The sequence below is a fragment of the Silene latifolia genome, chromosome 2 (assembly GCF_048544455.1).
Source record: "Silene latifolia isolate original U9 population chromosome 2, ASM4854445v1, whole genome shotgun sequence".
NCBI classification, from domain to species: domain Eukaryota; kingdom Viridiplantae; phylum Streptophyta; class Magnoliopsida; order Caryophyllales; family Caryophyllaceae; genus Silene; species Silene latifolia.
This window is the reverse complement of record NC_133527.1, coordinates 133,001,506-133,018,044: the sequence shown is the minus strand read 5'-3', so window position 1 is coordinate 133,018,044 and position 16,539 is coordinate 133,001,506. Positions and strand designations below refer to the sequence as shown.

Sequence of the window (16,539 nt, the reverse complement as noted above, 5' to 3'; positions counted from 1 at the left end):
AACCTGAATGTATGCAGGCAATAAGCAATTAAATTTCATACTTATGCAAAAAAATGATACATGCTATGCAAGGAGTAATTACTCACAATCCTACATGAACTGGTCATGAATGGCACCAGTTTTATGGCTCTAAAACTTAGAAAATATGAGTAGGTTACCAAAATTTCAGGCCAAGTCTATTCATTCAGCTAAATTTTAACATTAAGTCGTAGATTATGCAAAATAACTATGCTAAAAGAATATTAGTTTATGCAAGGCTTAAGTAAAAAGACTAAAAATAGTACAATTTCATCATCAAAATACACCGTTCTGACTCAACCTATATGCAAAAATAAATGTGAATTTTTTATTTTTTCGAATTTTCTAATTTTTTTTGATTTTTTGATTTTTTTTAAAATAAAAGACAATGCAAACAAAAATGCAATAAACGTTAATGCAAAACAAATGCAAATGCAAACTCAAAGGATGCATTACCCTCCCCAAACCAAAACGGAGAATTCCTCATTATCCTCCAGCATACACAGCAGAATAATAGGGGACGGGAAAATACAACACAAATGCAAAATAAAATAAATTAAATGAAAGGAGATGTAAAGAAATAAAAAGCAAAAATACTTACAATATGAACTTCCCCAAACCAGTCAGCAAACTGGGGAAATGAGTGGCCAGCTGCTACTTGTCGCCACTCTCCTCGTCAACCACCTGAAAGGTGGGTCCTCCTCCTTCTCTTCTCACCTCCTCTGACGACCTCTCGCGCCTAACTCAGCTCGGATCATATCCTCTCTCTCTGCCGAGTCCTCCTCGCTCTCTGGCTAAAGGTACCCCTCCGCCGAGTACCGGTAAAAGGAAGGGTGCGGCCAGCCAGCTGGAATCGGACGGTCTCGAATCATGTGGTACTCGTAAGGAGGGAATAAGGTAAGAGCCTGATCCCGCTACATACGATCCACTCTCCTGCACATATCCAAAAGAAGCGCATCACGACGCCCTTGGTCCATGACCTCAGGCGCCTCAAAAGTAGGAGGTGCAATAAAATTAGCCGGTAAAGCCGGCTGAGAGACAGAGGGTGTAGGTGTAGGCGTAGACGTGGGCGTGGATGCGGACGCGGGTGTGAACCCAGCTTGTGTAGGTTGAGACCCCTCTCTGACTTCCCTAACAGTGGGGGAAATCCTCTTCCGTTTCCTAGAAACGGTAGGGGTGAAGTCAAGGAGGTAAGAAGGGGGAGGTGGTGGTAGTCTACCCGTCACAGTAGTCAAAGGTGAAAGACGGGGTAGAGAGTGTGAAGGTAAAGTCACGAACGGGGAAGTGCCTATCTTCACGTCCGATGGTCAGCTTCTAACTAGTTCATAGAAGACATGACTGGAATTTCGATGAAATTGTCCTTATCTAGATAATGAAGACCACGAGGAAAGTCGGGGAAAAGGCGGCGGGCAATGCGACTCACTAACCTACCACAAGCTATCGTGCCCGATGATTTTAACCCGACAATGTTAAAGTGCTGAGCTGTCAAATAGGCGATGTTAAAAAGAAACGGGGCACCGCTATCAATGTTCAGGTACCCGGCTAAAATGGACAAGTCGGTATTATTAACGTTGTTAGGCTCATGACGACCAAAAATGGTTTCTCCTAGCACGCGGAGAAAGTAACGGGCTGGGGGTAAGTGAACGTGAGCACCCCGTCGCTACTTGAAGGGAGTGTGTGCAAGTGTAGTCCATATCTGAGACACGAGCTTCCTAAGAGGCTCGATGCAACCGTCACTAGCTAACCCTAACCGCTCCCCAAACTCAGCTAAAGTCCAAGTAAAGGTAGTGTTAAACAGACGAAAAGTGATGCACTTGCTCCCATGGTCAGTCGCATAGGCCGCAGGGAGAAATGAATAAGAGCTAAAAAATTCTAAAGTCAGTCTCTTATACATCAGCTCTTTCAAAGTGCCCAATCCCGACATTCCTGTCCCGTTGAGCAGGCCAACAACGGGCTCTAAAATTTCTAATTTCTCTAGAGAAGGTCGATAAAGAAAATGAGTTGAGGTCATGTCACATTCCATCAAATTTAAAAATCGAGTGCGGTGGGACGGGGATATAAATCTTACCTGCGGAAACTAAGGTAAAGTTTTCGTGGAAGTGTCAGCAGCGTGTCGAGCAGCGGCACGTAAAGCAGCAGCATGAAACCCCGCACCCGTCCCAGAGCACGAACCAGCAGCTGCAGCATTAGTAACGATAGCAGCAGTAACAACAGGGGGAGCAGTCGTGACGGGTGTTGACACAGCAGGGGTCGACACTGTAGTAGTGGTAGCAGCAGCAGTAGCTGTGGTGACAGAAACAGCGGGGACAGTGGCGGCAGTAGGGGCCACTGTCGAAGAAGACGGTGTCAAAGTCGACGCAGCAGTTGTCGACATGGCTTTTTCGACACTGGTTTCTTTACTGCTATCCATAACTACAATAAAAATGCAAATTCCATTTAAATGCAATCAACAAAATCGAATATTCCCCAAACCAATTTCCAAAATCCTAATTTGTATACAACTAAGGGGGAAATTGCAATTTAAACAATAAAGAAGGGGAAGGAACTTACTTGAATGATTACACAACAAGAAAATCAATTAAAGTCAACGAAAGAACAAATTAATCGAATTAATCAATTTTTTCGAAACCCTAATTTCGCAAAGTCCCAATTTAATCGCAATTTTGAGAAGCAAATAGTGGCAATTGATTCAATTGATGATTGGAAATATATTTGGGCAATTTGTTTGATAAATTAGAGGAAGAAATTGACATTTTGGGTTGAGGGAATGGGGGTGTCGAAACAAATTCGGGGAAATAAGAAACAAGCAAATGAACAAGAAGTAAGGTAAGAAGAAAACTCCCTCGTGTATTATGCGTCCAAACTGCTCGATCGAGGACTTTGGAGTTGCTCGATCGAGAGCTTTCATCCCAATTTGCTCGATCGAGAACCCCTTAAATGTGCTTGCTCGATCGAGAGATCCAAACTACTCGATCGAAGACTTTTGCTTGGCCAATTGCTCGATCGAGCACATAAAGTGTTTGATCAAGGGCTTTCCTCTAGGCACGCTTCCCAATGATCAATATCTTCCCAAAACCTGCAATTTACGCAAAATGACAGTCCTCAGTCTATATTCGGTCCTAAGCAAATTAAATCTATCTAAACTAATATGTAAGTCTAAAACAAATAACGAAATAAATGTCTAACAGAAATTCAAATTATAAAATGTTACAAATGGGATAGCGTCCCTTTTCATCCTCTGAAACAATTAAACAGCCCAATGCTGGGCTTCGGGCTTGACGAGGTCCCTTCAGCAGCGGTGACCTCTATCTTCTTTCTCCAAACAATTGAGCCATCGGAAGTAGAATAACAAGTCTCGTACTCCGCATCCTTCCTCTTTCCTTTGTCAGGTTTTTTCTTTCCATGCCCCTTATGATCTGTAGCGTCACCAATGCTAGGTTCAAACTGCAATGCATCAAGTCCGCCAACAGGATCTCCATTGTCCATTCCGCCAGGTCCTGTAGAAGCAAAAACAATAGAATGGTCCTCCAATTTGCTCCCAGACTGAGGCGGAGGTGTCATAATAGGAGGGTATGACTCAATAACAGTACTCGAAAGATCCTTGTCGGAGTCAATAGAGGGAATAGCATTGCAGGGCATGACTCACATGGGCATCCTGCGAACACTAGACTGGGTGAAAGTCAAATCCTCCCCACCCACCTGAAAGGTCAAAGTCCTAGCCCTGACATCTATTATTGCGTGAACAATATTCAAAAATAGTCTTCCCAAAATTATGGGAGTGTATGAATCTTCGGGTATGTCTAAGACTACGAAGTCAGCGGGAATAAAGAATTTCCCGATCCTAACAGGAACGTCCTCTAAGACTCCTAACGGCCGTGATAATGAACGATCGGCCATCTGTACAGTCATGTTGGTGCATTAAAATTTCGTCAATCTAAGTCTCTTTGCGAGAGACAGAGGTAGGACACTAACACTAGCTCCTAAGTCACACAACGCATTATCAATTAAATAAGTTCCAATATGACAGGGGATTGAGAAACTACCCAGGTCAGCCAGTTTTGGTGGAGTCTTATTCTGAAGAAGTGCGGAGCACTCCTCAGTCAAGGCCACCGTCTCAGTTTCATCTACGTTCCTCTTACGTAAAAGTATTTCTTTCATGAATTTCGGGTAAGAGGGTACCTGGGTTAGTAACTTGGCAAACGGAATGTTGACTTTAAGACTCTTTAAAAGATCGACAAATCTGCCAAATTGTTGTTCCGCTTTCGTCCTCCGTAGCCGCCCTAGAAATGGAACCAGGGGTCTATAGGAATTATCTTTAATTGCACAATTATCGTCTAAATTAGATTTAGACAACAATTTATCAACCTCGGCATCAATATTGCTCGATCGATTTAACAGCACCACTCGTTCGAGAACTTTTCTCAGCAGTTGTGCTCGATCGAGAACTTTGAATTGCTCAATCGAGAGACCTCTTTTCTGCACTGCTCGATCGAGCACCTTTATCTCCTCGATCGAGTACTTCTTCAGCATATTCACTCGATCGACCACCAAAAACCGGTCGATCGAGCACATCTCATGAATTAATCATATTTTCCTCAAAAGACGCCTTCTCGTGAACAACTTCAACTCCTAAGTCAGAAAATCCAGCACGTTCAGTTGGCATTATGGGTCCCTCATAAGAAAGACCACTCCTTAAACTGATCAAGTTTACCGTCTCATGTGGTTTCTTGTCAGGTTGAGACGGTAAATAGCCCAGTTGTTGTGAAGATTGCTTGGTAGCCAATTGAGCTAACTGGGACTCGAGCAATTTAAAAGCTGCATCTCTCGTTTGTTCATTTTTCTGCACCTGAAGCGCAAGTGTTTGCACTAGTGATTTCAGCTCGGCTATGTCATTATTTCCACTAGAATATGCTCCTTGTTGATGCGGCGGTGGGAAAGAAGGAGGCTTTTGAAAGCCTTGTTGTTGATTCCGATGTGGTGGAACATAAGTTTGTTGTTGCTGCGGTGGAGGTGTAGGATTCAACACATTCTGGCTAGACCACCTCAAATTGGGATGGACTCCATCTTGGTTGTTAAAATATGAACCTCCTTGCCTGAATTGTTGAAAAGCAAAGACTTTCTCCTTCTCAGCTAAACATTCCACTGCAGTATGGCCATCAGTACCACATCTCTCACATGAGACGGTCTCTTGTCTAGACAACAAGTGTACTGTCTGTTGATTTCCCACAACTTGTAATTCCAACTTATCAAATCTTTCATTCATGGCTTCCAGCTGAGCCACAAGTGCACTATTATCTGTAGCAACTGTTCTAGTGCCACTCCTTGGATTCCTATATTCAGCACAATGGGTAGCCATCTCCTCTATAATATTCCAGCCCTTATCATCATCAATGTTCTTCTGAAATATTCAATTGGCTCCAGCATCTAAAATAGCACGGTGGTCATCATACAACTCATTGTAGAACTGGTTGCACAAAAACCACCGGCCAAACCCGTGATGTGGGACAGACCTAACTAGCTTCTTAAACCTGCACCATGGTTCATACAAGTTCTTAGTTGGACTTTGTTTAAAACTTGTAATTTGCCCTCGCAATGCATTAGTTCTCTGCGGAGGGTAGTATCTCTTATAAAAAGCAGGAGCCAGGGTTTCCCAATAAGTAATCCCGGCTGTAGTCCTATCCAAGTCAGTCAACCACTCTCGGGCTCCGTCAGTAAGAGAAAAAGGAACAAGACTTCCTTTATCTTCTCTTGTGTCACTCCCTTAGTAGCAGGAATGGTAGAACAATAATCTGTGAAGACCTCCATATGCTTCCTCGGATCCTCACCAGCTACTCCTCTGTACAGGTTTCTCTCCACAAGATTAATATAAGAGGGGTGAATATGAAAGGTATTCCCCTCATCCGTTGCAAGCTTGAAACCTTTGGGAATAGAATCAGTTGTCGGCTCAGAATGACTAGCAATGTTAGGCATCTTTGCAAATTTAGTAGCGATTGCAGAAATAGAAGTGTCTTGCTCTAAAAACTGAGCTTCTGCGAAAGTAAAGTTTTCAAGAACTGGATCGAAAGTACTCAAGACTTCCTCTCGACGAATTTCTCTTAATAGGTTTTGTCTATGGCAAAAAGTCCTCTCCGGTTCAGGATCAGCTGGTACTAACTCTGACCTGTTGGACCTGGGCATACACAAAACTAAGAGAAGAGAATAAGAACTGTCTCAAGGAATTAAAAATCCATTGAGACTAAAACAAAAACAAGTAAATAAAATAGTTGCCTCCCCGGCAACGGCGCCAAAATTTGAGACGGCTGTCGCAACCCTATAAAAAATAAACCAACCGGCTCTAACTAATATAGCAGAGGTAAGTCGGGTATCATACTCCACAAGGAGGCAGTGGTCGGACTCACTTGGAGGTTTAATTTGCGGTACTTGTCGTTAGGAGCACCTAGACCAAAACACAATTTATAACTTCACAAACAACTCTACAATTAATAAAGAGGCAAGTAAAGGTCGGATCCCAAGGGACGGGAATTGAGATGAGATTTTCAATTGCAACTAGTGGTGTCTAAGGGTGTCACAATTTGGGGTTTGAAGTAGAAGATCACTAAACTAAATAGAAATAAAAGTAAACAAGCAAGATGATTAAAAAGGGGTGTAAACAATTGATAAAAGGCACTAGGGTGTCATGGGGTCATAGGGGATTCATGGGAATTGATCATACAAACATATTCTCAAATTATAAGCAAGCAATTATTGTTGTGATGGATCGAGTTGGTTTATATCTTACAATCCTAGGAAATTTTGGGTCCTGGAGCCGAATCGATTAGCTTGTACAACACCTACAAGTCGACTTAATCTTCCCTACTCAACTATATGAATGGTCTAATGAGTCTCGAGTTGGTTTATGTCTTACAACTCTCATTGAAAAGATAGGTGATGGGTAAAAAATGCAAGGATTCATAGGCTCGCATTTCATCAAACATAACATGTGCATAAGTTGAGATCACAATAAGCAAGCAAATATACTATAAAAACATATTAATTTAAGCATGAATCATCCCCCATGTTGGTTTCCCCTAATTACCCATTAACCCTAGCTAAGGAACTACTCACTCATTATCATGTTGAATATGCTAGCAAGGTTGTCAATCACAGCAACAAAGTAAAATATGATGAATAAATGAAGATAATTAACAATAATAAAAAAGGGATTAAGAGAATTATACCTACTAATGATTCCAATAATAAAGCAAAGAATAATAGAAGTACTTGATGATTGATTGGAAGGTTGTCAATCTCCCAATAATAACCCAAATAATCTTCAATTACCCAAAATGAAAGATGAACAAGAGAGAGATTAAGGAAATGAAACTTGTATTAAGACTTGATTAAATGTTGATTACAAGATTAAAGACAGATTTGATTGATATTAACTACACTAAAGATTGCTAAGAAGAACATGATAATCTAATTAGCCTAATGGAGTATTTATAGTGGAGATTACTTACATAAATTAGGATTTACTAAGGGCTTAAATGACGATTAAGTCCTTGAGGAATCGCAGGTCGCAAGGGAGACTCCGGTCTCCTTTTTGCCGGTCTTTAAAAAATATGCGCATCCTTCCTTGAAACTTGTAGAAGACGAAATGGCTGACACACAATCCGAGCGTCCAGGGCACGGGACGGGCGGATTGTGGAGATTCTGGACGGGCAGATTGTGGTGGTGGACGGGCGGATTCAGGTGTTTCTGGACGAGCGTCCACTGGGGGAAGACGCTCGGATTGCCCTTGCTGGACGGGCGGATTCAGGGCAATCCGCTCGGATTGTCTTACAGCTACTTTCTTTCTTCTTTTCTTTCTTTCTCTTCATAAAATCCTTGAGGATTTCCTCGGGGGTGCAAGGATCTTTTCTCATCATTGCCCATCTACTATAGTATGTGCAAAGGCCTTCTAGTCTTGTCTTCTCTTTGATGCTTGGTCATTGAATTCAATTAATTTAGCTCTATTTTGCCATGAAAATGCAAGGTTTGCACTCCTTTCATACCAAGGAAACAAAATCTCAAAGAATATGCAAAACAAAGGACTAAAGACAATAAATGACCCAAATATGCACTATAAAGCATGGGAACAAGGCTAATTTGGGGACTAAATATGCTCTAATTATGGTCACATCAAATATCCCCAAACCGAACCTTTGCTCGTCCCGAGTAAAGAGGTGATAAAGACTAGGACCGTTATTTAAAATAACCTAATAGCATAGCCGATATAAGACAATTAACGGGTCTCACTCCGCCCCTTCAACTCACAACAAGACAACCATGAGGTAGGATGCCTTCTTGCAAGGCAAAGTGGGTCTTGCCAAAATGGCGACACATCCAAACATTAAGCACACAAAATCAAGTAATGGATGCATCTACAAAAGAATAGCCACTTTCTTCATCTAAGTGGCGAAAATTATCTACAAGGGAAGCAATTCAAGGGTACACACTCCTTCATAGATGCAATTTCTTCAAACTACTAAGCCTAGAAGGATACCAATAAATCACCTCCAAATTGTGTCAAGCTAGGGTACCTTTGTCCTCAATCGTTAAATGCTTTTGTCAAGAGTAGACTTCCTATGGTGTTAGAAACACTGGAGGATCGCGGAATTCCCCCTCTTGCCTAGACAAGAAGAAGGGTCGTCCCCTCTCTACCATGCACAAAAATGGATACGATGGATAAAGGGATCAATAGATATTTGAGTTTCATTTTGGGAGTTTGCTTTTGTTTTTGTTTTTTCCCCCAATTTTTTGTGGCATTTGACATTTGAGAACACTTTCTTTTGCCATTTCTTTTGATTTTTGGCATTTCAACACTTGACAATTTTTCAACTTTTTGCATTTTCTTTTGAACATTTTCAAAGTCACCCCATATGGAGTGAGGGTGCCTTATATTTGAAGCTTTAGGAGTCTATTTTTGCTCCTCTTTTCATTTGATGCATTTTGCAAACTTTCTTTCACTTTTCATTTCATTTCTTGAACTCAAATCAATTTCTTTTTGTGCCCATTCCCTTTGATGACAAAAATGTGGTAGAACATGGATGATGGATGCATTGTTTTAAGGGTCACCTTGGAATAAACGGTAGCCAAGGAGTTATCACACCACCAGGTACTCTTGACTAGGCCTTAATCCATGGGTCAAAGGATACTAGCATGACACATCCTATGGTGTTTTACAAGTATTCTAACAAGCAAACTCTTAAGAAGAAAAAGCATCTACTAGGGCCTATATACACTTGTCAAGCTTCCCAAGTAAACGGTTTCGCAAAATTTTCTAACATGCAACTACATGCCATGATGCAACTAACACATATACATCCTAATGCAAATGCTTCTACCAACTAATATGCCATATAAACTAAATACAAATCCTAAACTCACATTATTATATCGCATCAATCAAAATAAAGCCACATAGTCATTAACATAAAGAGGAAAAAGGAGATTGGAAAGATCATACCATGCGGTCTTCAATATCCTCATGTCTCGGATGTGGCGTAGTCGATCAATGTGAACAAGGATAGAACAAATACAATATATACAAGTCTACACTACAAAGGAAATGAACTTGTTTTTGGATTTTCAAATTTTTCAATTTTTTTTATTTTCTCGAAATTTTTGATTTCTTTTTTTGGGTTTTTTGAATAAAAGTTAAGTTAGAATTCCCCATCCCCACACTAATATGGGCATTGTCCTCAATGGCCAAAATGATGGGAAATTATGCAAATATGATGCATGAATTCTATACTAAATGCAAGCTATAATAATCTACACTACATGATGCATGGGTTTTTGTTTATGACGGAGAGCGTAATTTAGATTACCTCCCGTTGCGTATGCATGTACTTCCCCAAACGGAGATAGACATTATTTCTAATGTCTTAAAATTGGGGTAGTTCATGCACACAAGATGCAATACATGAAACTAAATTGTCATTTTGGATTTTTCAAAACGGGAACAATGAAATAAGAACACCTCAATGGGGCCGAGGTGTTAGTCCTCATGTTGCTAGGACTCTCCAACTATGATCAAGATAGAAATAAATAAAACAAATAAAGAAGTAGACAAACCTCAAGAGGGTAGGAGCCTCCAAAGCTTGCTAGTCCTTCACCATATCATCATTGTCATCATTTTCCTCCATAGAAGCGGACTCATCACCACTTCCCTCTTCACTTCCTTGCTCACTTCCTTCATCATCTACATTAGCCTCTTCTTCTTCATCATCTACCTCTTCATCAACACCCTCATCATCATCAACCTCATCATCGACATTCCCATCTTCACCCGGTCTTTCACCCCTAGATGTGCTTGGAAAGAAGATTTCCTTATCCGCCCAACTAGGCAAAGGACATGAAGGATCAAGTAGTCCTTGCCTAGCTAAATGAAAGAGGGGTGGATATTGGGCCAAGTATGTATCTACTCGATCATTGTAAGCTTGTTTATGCATCTCTTGCATAAGTAGAGTCATGTAGTCATTGCCCACTTCAACACCTTCGAGTTTGAACTCTTGATATTTGAATGGATAGGGTGGTGTGACAATGGAGGAGGAGGGTTCTTCAATTTTGCCTCTTAGTTGACGGATGATGTACTCAGCACCTTTTGAGAGTGGAAGTAGGTAGTTTGTTCAATGAGCACTCAAGCGGCATATCTTGGAAGGCAAAGTGAAAGATCTAGCATCATTGGTGAGCCACCCATAGTTGGTGTCAAGCGGATTATTCTTGACCCACTTGTACTTGTTAATCATGGCATCCATGTCAATGAGACGACCCCCCTTGATCGCCACATAGGTGTTATCCTTGTTGAAATTTAGATCAAAGTACTTGGCCAAGAGAGTAATTAGACCTCCATTTACGATAAAAGCGGTGTCTTCCTTACCACAATCAACATTGAGCCATCTTTCCACCAAAAGCCTTAAAGCATTGCAAGGCTTAGTGAATTCCCTTCCAACATTTAAGGCCGACTCAAGTAGAATAAAATCGAGCTTTGTAAAGTGATTAGTGTCTTTTCTTGCAATTATAGTATTCCCGATGACCTTGTGCCACACTCTAATGCCCGGATGGTGGACTAATAGAGCGCGACAAGCATGAAAGTTCTCAAATTTCTTCCCGGAAATCGCCTCCCAAAGAAGAGCGGGGTCATACTTTTCGGGCATCTTATGATAACGAGGTGTATCACTAAGATCTAATGCTTTACTCAAAACATCAAAGGTGATGCGCCTATTCACATTGGCAAGGCGAAACTCGATGTATGTTCTAGTCTCTACCTTAGTCACTTTCAATGAACTTAGGAATTCTAAGGTAAGGGAGGGGTATGTCAATTCTCTTGTAGTGAACAATTTTCCCAACCCCATGGCTTCAAAGAAGGCTTTTGTTTGTTCAAGGACACCCAATTTGTTCAAGGCATCTTCACATATGAATTTGGTGGGTAGAATGGATTTCTTAGCATACTTGGCAAATGTATCCCTATGGGAGTTAGAAATGAAAATTACCTCCGGATAGTTTGATAATTGAGCAATTTCCGGAGTTGTTGTTGTTGCTTCCAAGGGAGGATCTTGTTGTTGTTGAACTTCCAAGTTTGCACTAGAAACCACCATAGCCATTGAAGCTTTCTTTGCTTGAAGGCATTGTTGCCTTTTTGAGAGTGCCTTTGCCTTGAGTGCCTTTGTTGACCCTTTTGTTCTTGCCATTGATGATTATACCAAGAAAAGATTGAAAATCTTCAATTTCCAATTATACCCAAATCGATTTTAAGATGAAAGGATTTGTCTTTGTATTTCAAAAATTGACTCAAAGGTTGAAGATTTTGGTGCTTCGATTGATTATTGTTGGAAAGGGAGTGATTAATTGTTGTTGTAAGGAAGTTTGGATTTTATTTTGTTGAATTTGGTTGAGGAAATCTTGTTTTTGGTGATGGAGAGGATGAGGGTTTTGGGGTTTATGGTTAGTGTTTTGAATGTATGAATGAATGAATGAATGTGGGAAGGGGTATTTAAAACACCCGAAATTTCAAAAATGCAGGGGGAAGACGAGCGGATTCCCTTCGGGATGCTCGAATTCTGCCTAATTTGGGTTCAAGAAATCTCGCCTAAAGACGGGCGTCTTTCAGCGAAGACGAGCGGATTTTGCAATTCAGGACGAGCGGATTCTATCAGAGATGAGCGGCTTCTGTTTACAGGAACTTTTCTTATTCTGCACTGGTAAAAAGACAGGCGTCTTCATGCAAAGACGAGCGGATTCCTTCAGACGAGCGTCTTCTCTGCTGGGACGCTCGGATTCTCTAACAGTCCCAAATTTTCAATTTTGCAGCTCATTTGGACGGACGGATTCTCCAACAGACGCCCGGATTCCCTTAAGATGAGCGGATTCCCCTTAAGGACGCTCAGATTCCTCCTAGTCTACCCGGATTCAGTTCCATCCGTGTACTTGCATATCCCGTGTCATTTTCATTCTTCAAATCCCGTGTTCTTCATTGTAGGGGCACTACTAAGGCATGAATATCCTAGGCAATTGCTATCTCCACACTAAGCTAAAGCACTACACATCAATCAAATCATTAGTCCCTCCCTCACTTCTCTAAAAACTGATAGATATCTTGATCAAAGCATAAAAATCCAAAAATGACAAAAATGCAATGTAAGAATTAAAATGCAAGTTAGGGAGTTAGAAATATTTACAAATGGTGGTTTGGAGAGGACTCCACCAAACTCTAATCCTTAGTGAGATGTCATGGGGGCATGTCCAAGGTGTTGTTGATGTTACTCAACACCTTGAAGAAGTAGTCAAAAGCTTGTTCATTATCATGATAAAGATCTTCAATAGATCTTTGCTCTTGTTGTCCTTCATGTTGGTCTTGATCGATAGCATTACCAATGTAGGGATTGAAAATCCCTTCAAACTCATCGTCCCAAAGAACACAAACTTCATCTACTTGGTCACTAAAGATCTCTTGAGTTGATAGAGATAATTCTCCCACTTTCTTGTCTTGGCCAATGAGGCCATCTTCTTCATTGCTTGACTTTGGTGAGCTCTTCAAGCTCTCTTTGTTACAATTTGCTCGCTCTTTGAATGGAGCATCATCGACTTTCTTCTTCCATTGGAATTCCGACTTCTTCCTTTCATTCTTCCGGCTATAATGATCAACCATAAAACATGGTTCATGCAAACGGGGAGCTCTCATGGTTTTGTCAAGATTGAAGGTTATGCTCTCATCTCCCACTTCTAGAGTGAGCTCTCCATGCTTCACATCAATCACCGCACCCGCGGTGTGCAAGAAAGGTCTACCTAGAATGATTGGAATGTTGGAGTCTTCTTCCATGTCAACAATGACAAAGTCCACCGGGATGAAAAATTTCCCAACTCTTACGGGAACATCTTCCCCTATCCCCGATGGTGTCTTCGTCGATCTGTCGGCCATTTGGAGTGTGATATTGGTGCATTTAAGCTCTCCCATCCCTAACCTTTGACTCACCGAGTACGGCATAACACTCACACTAGCCCCTAGATCACATAAGGCTTTGTTGATCGTGGTGTCGCCAATGGTACACGGTATTGAGAAGCTTCCCGGATCTTTAAGTTTTGGAGGTGAAGTCCCTTGAAGTATTGCACGAGTCACCTTAGTGAAGGCGATAGTCTCAAGCTTCCGGATCGACTTCTTCTTCGTGAGGATGTCTTTCATGTACTTAGCATAGGCCGGCACGTGATTGACTAATTCCGTGAAAGGAATTGAGACTTCCAAATTCTTCACAATCTCCATAAATTTTCCAAGTTGGTCATCAAATTTGGGCTTAGCTTGACGACTCCGAAAAGGAAGTCTAATCAAAATGGGCTCCTTCTCCTTGGCCTTGTCTTCATTTTTCTTTAAAACTTCTTCTTTTGATGGTTCTCCATCCTTGGGATTTTGCACAACTTCTTCTTTGTCACTAGCTTCCACAACTTTATCCTCAACTTGCTTCTCCGGTGCTTCATACCTCGTACCACTTCTCAAGTGAATGGCACTAACCGTTTCATGTCTCGGGGGATTACTTTGAGGCGGTAATTGCCTCTTTTGTCTTTGTGAACTTGAAGATGCTATTTGAGTTAATTGGGTTTCCAAGATTTTGGTGTGGGCTAGGATGTTGTTGATGGTGATTTCCTTTGCTTGACTATCCTTTTGCATTTGAGTGAAAAACTCTTGTTGATACTTTTGCATTTGGAGGACCGCTTTTTGAACATCAAAACCTTGGTTAATTTGTTGATTGTATGGAGTTTGATTTTGGTAACCTTGGTTTTGGTTGTAAAAGGGCCTTTGATTTTGGTTTCTCATGGGAGGTGGGGTGTATGTTGGTTGAGGGTTTTGAACATTTTGGCTTTTGTATGAGAGATTTGGGTGGAATTTGGTGTTTTCATTATAATAGTTTGAATAAGGGGTACCACTCTTGTATGCTTGAAAAGCATTCACTTGTTCATTTGTTCCCCTACATTCACTTTGGTCATGTCCCAAAGTTCCACAATTCTCACATATCCCACTTGGGATTGATGAAGATGTCGTCATGGCATTAACATGTTGCTTTGGTGATTTTGAGGCTTCTTCAAGTCTAGCCATAGCCTTTTCAAACTTCTAATTGATGGTATCAATATGAGCACTAAGTTGAACACCAATTGAATAATAGAGTCCACTTCATGCTTTCCTCCTCTAGTAGCCTTGCGAGGTCTACTATATTGTGAATTATGGACCGCTACTTCCTCAATCTTGTTCCAAGTTTTATTGTCGTCAACTTCGGTGAACATTCCATTTGATCCCATGTTGAGAATGTTTCTTGAGTCTTCATAAAGACCGTTCCAAAATTGTTGTACCAAGAACCACTCGCTAAGTCCATGATGAGGACATGAGCGACAAATTCCTTTGAATCGCTCCCAAGCTTCATACAAAGATTCTTCATCTCTTTGCTTAAAGCCCGTAATTTGAGCTCTTAGCATGTTAGTCTTTTCCGGTGGATAGAACTTTTTGTAGAAAGCTAGAGCCAATTTCTTCCAAGAATCAATTCCAAGAGTAGCCTTATCAAGGTCTTTCAACCATTGTTTTGCGGTGCCAATTAGAGAAAAAGGAAATAAGACCCATCGAATTTGGTCTTGAGTTACACCGGTGATGTGACCATAATTAGAGCATATTTAGTCCCCGAATTAGCCTTGTTCCCATGCTTTTTAGTGCATATTTGGGTCATTTATTGTCTTTAGTTCTTTGTTTTGCATATTCTTTGAGGTTTTGTGTCCTTGGTAGGAAAGGAGTGCAAACCTTGCATTTTCATGGCAAAACGAGACTAAATTGATTAAATTCAAATGACCAAGCATCAAGGAGAGACAAGATTAGAAGGCCTTTGTACATACTATAGTAGATGGGCAATGATGAGAAAAGATCCTTGCATCCCCGAGGAAATCCCCAAGGATTTTATGAAGAAAAGGGAAGAAAAGAAGAAGAAATGAGATCGCCCAAAGAATCCGTGCGGATTGTCCTAAAGACGCCCGTCCTCCACCTTCACAATCCGTGCGTCTTCACTCCAAGACGCCCGGGCAGCAACCCCAGAAGACGCCCGTCTTCTCCCCAAGACGCCCGGGCAGAGACTCTCGAATCCGGCCGTCCCGTGCTAAAGACGCACGGATTCCCAGGCAGACAATTTCGTTTCTTCAAGCTTCAAGAAAGATGCCCATCTTTCCAAAAATATCGGCGTTTCCTTAAGTAGAGACTTAATCGTCATTTAAACCCTTAGTTAACCCTAATTCCTACACCTAATCCCCACTATAAATAACCCATTAGTCTAATTAGAAGAGCATGTTCTTCTTAGCAATCTTTAGTGTAGTTAATATCAATCAAATCTCTCTTTAATATTGTAATCAACAATTAATCAAGTTTTAATACAAGTTTTATTTCCTTAATTTCTCTCTTGTTCATCCTTTATTTTGGGTAATTGAAGATTATTTGGGTTATTATTGGGAGATTGACAACCTTCCAATCAAGCATCAAGTACTTCTTTTATTCTTTGCTTTATTATTGGAATCATTAGTAGATATAATTCTCTTAATCCCTTTTTAATTATTGCTAATTACTTTCATTTATTCATCATGTTTCACTTTGTTGGTATGATTGACAACCTTGCTAGCATGTTCAACATGATAATGAGTGAGTAGTCACTTAGCTAGGGTTAATGGATAATTAGGGGAAACCAACATGGGGAATGATTCATGCTTAAATTAATATGCTTTCATGGTTTATTTGCTTACTTGTTTTGATCTCAACTCATGCACATGTTATGTTTGATGAAATGCGAGCCTATGAATCCTTGCATTTTTTACCCATCACCTACCTTTTCAATGAGACTTGTAAGACATAAACCAACTCGAGTCTCATTAGACCATGCATGTTGTTGAGTAGGGAAGACTAAGTCGACTTGTAAGTGTTGTACAATCTAATTGATTCGGCTCCGGGACCCAAACTTTCCTAGGATTGTAAGATATAACCCA

General features: G+C 40.9%; 1 non-coding gene across 1 annotated transcript; it reads left to right on the top strand.

The window, feature by feature from the left end:
* Nucleotides 1-14,893: 14,893 nt before the first annotated feature.
* Nucleotides 14,894-15,000, top strand: LOC141645662 (small nucleolar RNA R71). The gene has a single exon (XR_012545139.1). It is a non-coding gene; the product is annotated as a small nucleolar RNA R71 (small nucleolar RNA).
* The last annotated feature ends 1,539 nt before the right edge of the window (nucleotides 15,001-16,539 follow it).